The following is a 4,932-nucleotide window of genomic DNA, read 5'->3' on the forward strand; positions in this document are numbered from 1 at the left end:
ACTTAACAAATTACAATCAAACTTAACTGCCTTAACTGCTAACTAATAGAATTGCTAAGTATGAAGCTGAAAGCCCTTGCTTCAATTGTCTGCTTTGTTGAACTTGCGTTTGTTGTTGTTCATATTTATTAGAAACACCAAGACCAAATCTAAATTTACTGAATAATGGAGCTAAAAGGGGCTTGGTAAGAACCATTGCAATCTGGTCTTATGCAAGCACATGGCCAATCATCAATTTGCCTGCAACAACTTTCTCTTGAACAAAAAACAAACCCAACTCAACATGTTTAAACTTGGAGTGTAGTACAGGATTTGCTACACTACTACTGCTCCTGAATTGTCACCCTAAATTGTAGCTCAACCATCAACACTAACTGGCAACTCGGCCAACAAGGACTCAAGCCAGATGATTTCAGTTGTGAAAATGATGCCATCAACATATACTAAAACATAAAGAACCATGCTGTTAGAAGTTCTAATGAACAATGAGGCATTCGTTCTGGATAAGGCAAAACTAGAAGCAATTAAGTACAACTTGAGCTTGTGAAACAAAGCTTGAGGTACCTGCTTCAAGCCATAAAAGGCCTTATTCAACTTACAAACTAGTGGTTGACCATCAATATGTGTCTCACAACCTGGTGGTTGACTCATATAGATCTCTTCATGGAGGTCACCGTTTAAAAAGGCATTATTGATATCAACTTGCTTGTGGTGCCAACCATAGGTCACTGTTATAATGAGAATAACCCTTATGGTGGTTGGTTTAACCACAAGGTTAAAAGTTTCCTAAAAATCAATCTTAGCTTCTTGAAAATAGCCTTCCACAACCAAATTTTCGTGAATCAAGCTGTGGTTTCACCAACATTTGTTCTTGAGTTTGAAAATCCAACTTATAGCCAATTGTTTTTCTGTTGAGAGGCAAAGGAACCAGCTCTCATAAATTGTTTTTGAGCAATGCATCATATTCTTGCTTAGAAGCCTGTGTCTATTCAAGACTGGTGAACGCATCCTCAATAGTAAGGGGCTCATGTGCAGACAAGTCAACTAAGAAGGCTCTTAGTTTGAACATACCATTCTTTGATCACGTTTGCATGAGATGAATCTTGCAAACTACTGGAGGAGGAGCAAGGGTGACAGGTGATGCAAAGTTAGTTTGGATAGAACCAACTAAAGGCAAAACAAGTTCTGAAGTAACTATATTATTTACAGGTTCAGGATTGGCCATCACATCTATAAGTACTGGAGTGACCCCACTGTCTATACGTTCTCGAGAGACTATATTGTCTGCAGATTCAAGAAAAATTACTTTAGATGAACTGCCATTCATAGTTGAAATAGATGAAAAAATAGTCAAAGAGAAAATAATAGGAATAATAGACTTATGATATGTCTGAGAATGAGAGACTTGAGAGCTGTTGAGTAGTCCGGAGGCAAAAGGAAACTTATGCTTATAAAAAAAAGTGTCATAAGATGAAAATCTTACTTGATTCATCAAGTCATTTATATCCTTTATGATAACTATTGTAGCCAAAGAATGTACAGGCCTTAGATCAAAATTGAATTTTGTGAGTGTTGTAGGGCCTCAAATTAGTATAACAGTAACACTCAAAGACCCGGAGATGTGAGTAAGCTAGTTTGAGTTGATGAAGCGATTCATGAGGATACCTTCCTTGCAAAACTGGTGTAGAAAGCCTGTTGATCAGATATACTGCACTTAAAAAGCATGTGCCCATAAGTATATAGGTAAAGATTCCTGTGCAAGTAAAGTTAAACTAGTATTAACAATATGCCTATGTTTTCTCTAGGCAATGCCATTTTGCTCTGAAGTGTGGCTGCTTTATTCCTTAGTAAGTATATTCATGTATACCTACTATAAGCATCAATAAAGAAGATGTAATACAAGCAACCTTTAGAACTCACATGAGTTGGATCCTATAAATCTGATACAATCAACTTAAAAGGAAATGTCTTTACATAGTTTTAGAAACAAAAAAGGAAGCTTGTAACATTTTCCAAGTTTATAAGTAGAATATACATCAAGAGACTTAGACGTTGGTATAAAAATGTTACAAATACAAAGAACTTGACGAAGAACTTTATTAGATGGATGCTTTAAACTGTTATGCCTCAAATTAACAACTATTTTAGATACTAAACGAGCATGATTAAAAAAACTATTACTTCTAAAACCTTTGTTAGAATAAGTAGCAACAGACACTTGTTGAGATGAGGAAGTGAACCTGTGTAAACATTTATGAATGTGGTCCACTAGCAAAACTTTCTCTGTCTGTAAATCTTTCACAAAACAATGAACGGGGTGAAACTTAAAAAACACTAAATTATCTTTGGCAAACTGTGTAACAGACAATCAAATTCTTGCAAACATGAGGAACATGAAGAACATTTTTAAGATGCAAGTTTATATTACCAAAAAGAATCAATGATGACCTACATGTGTAATTGGTACAAAACTACCATTTCCTATAACCAACTAACTTGTACTTGCATATTTAGTGGATTTATGAAGAGTGGAAATGTTATTAGTCATATGATTAGTTGCTCTTGAATCTGGATACCAAACTTGGCCATTGGTGCCATCAGTTGACAAATGACACTCTCACTGAGAATATCCTGAACGATTGTTGGCCTGAGACTTGCCATAATGCTGCAAATTATGATGAAAAGTATTTGATTGAGTCAAAGGAGAAGATAAATTTCCTTGCATTTTGTTAGCACAACAGTGTCATCTTCCTTGATCATCAAGGTAATAGAAATTGACTTGCAACTGGCCATCTTGATCCAAATCAGAAACCCTAGTAAATTTTTCATCCAATCAACAGTAAATTTTTTTGTACTATATGGCCAATCCTGCCACATAGTTTACATTGAGGTCGACTATGTGAAAAATGACCCCTTCTACTCCTGCTTCGATAGGTGCTTCTGCCTCCTCGATACTGAGTTTTGTACCCTTGATTGTAACTCTTGTTAGAACCACTGGCTGAATATATATTCTTGACCTATCCTGCATGACCAGTTTTCTGTTGAACCAAGTTTGCTTGCATAAAAATAGAGGCCAAAAATTCAAGTTGTCTCGATTCATAATCGGTGAGCATTTCAGCAAGAAGGTCAAAAGGAATTGAGGTGGCTAAAGCAACTACTCTAATAGATTCATGTTTAATGGAAAGACCTGCAAGAATGATGTTTTCTTGTTCTTGATCAGATATAAGACTTCCTGCTGCATGTAATAGCTTGTTTTTCATTGGTGTCGAAAATAGTAGTTTCGGGGCCACCAAATCTGAAAAGTAAGTTTGTCAATATTATATTTAATATTTACGAGTTAATTTTGATTTTCAAGAGGTTTTTGATATTGTGATTTTTGTTTTATAAGCGATTTATTAAGTTCAAGTGGTATGACCTAAGGTCAAGTGGTTTTAGAAATTGAGGTATCGGGAGTCATTTTTTATAAGCCGAGTCGTAGATATTTTTATAAATATTTACAAGTGTAATTAAAGTGATATTAAAGTTTTGTTGGAAAATTTTATCGTTTCAATAGTTAATTAAGCAAAAAAGACTAAATCGTAAAAGTAAAAAAATCAATTGCTATTAGTTTAAAAGTGATAATTGAGTAAAGAATATTAATTAGGTGGCTTTATTGTGTAAATTAGCCATCTTAAAGATAGTGGGGTGGTTGGATGCTTTGATTTCTTTTAATTATAAAGTTTTATGTTATTTTATTAATAAATAAAATAAAAAGTTAAAAAAAATAAAAACATAACAGACAAAAGGGTGTTTTCTTCTCTCCCACCGAATTTCACCATGGAAATGGAAATTTAAAACCTCCAAGCTTTAGTTTTTCTTTGGGATGATGCATGGTAAGCCATTTCTCATCCATTTTTAATAATTTTTATATTTTTGAGATCATTACAACTAGGTACAGCTAGTCCGTACCTTCGATTTTGAAACTATTAAAGATTTTGAGTGTTTCCATTAATGAATCTTGTGATTTTTTTATGTTAGATGATGAATTTGGAATGCTGATTTATATTTAAAAGTATTTTGTTAAGTTATTTTGATGAATTTTTTGATTAGGGACTAATTTGTTAAATTAATAAAAGTACAAGGATTTAAAGTGAAATTGTTGGATAAATAGACTGTTTTGGATACCATGAACATTTGGATAAGCTCAATTTTGGGTAAAAATGGTTAATTTGCATGTTTTGGGTTTAGGGACCAAATTGAATAAAAGTAAAACTTTAGGGATAATTTTGTAAAAATGTCAAAAATAACCAAATTGTATGAAATGAATTATTTTATGTCTAAATTAATATATTAAATGAAATTATTAATTTTGATCAAGATCGAGTGGAAAATCGTGGAAAAAAAGAAAATTACAAAAATACCCCTGAACTTTGGCATTTCTGCAATTTAGCCAGGTAAGTTCTTATGAACTATACTATGTATATTTTTGATTAAATTTAATGTTATTATATGAAATTTTATTGAAAATGAATTGATATATATATTATTATACAATTTGGCTTATAATGAAACGAGGGAAATTCAAAGACACACAACGACTATCGAGTCCCATTTGAACCTTAGGAATATTTAGGATACAAATGATATGTCATAAGGGTTACCATGTTCTGGGTGCTGGTCCCATACGTTCTACTAGTGGCTGAGTTTTACGGTATGTGTTGGGGTTACTCGTTGGCTTGTGTGAGCAGCACTGTATAGTTACGTCTTGACCGTTAGCTTGTGTGAATAGACCCAGTGATAGCTCGAGAGCGAGCATCTATATGAGATATAAGATAGAGATGGTTTCAACCATGTGTTGGCACATAGTGTGTAAGATTTCCCGTGTATCTGATATTATTCTAAGTGGTTTAATGGGAAATGTGTTGTTACGAGACGATATGAGTTCGATACGAA

This window comes from Gossypium hirsutum, chromosome A05, assembly GCF_007990345.1.
Source record: "Gossypium hirsutum isolate 1008001.06 chromosome A05, Gossypium_hirsutum_v2.1, whole genome shotgun sequence".
In the NCBI taxonomy this organism is placed as follows: Eukaryota; Viridiplantae; Streptophyta; class Magnoliopsida; order Malvales; family Malvaceae; genus Gossypium; species Gossypium hirsutum.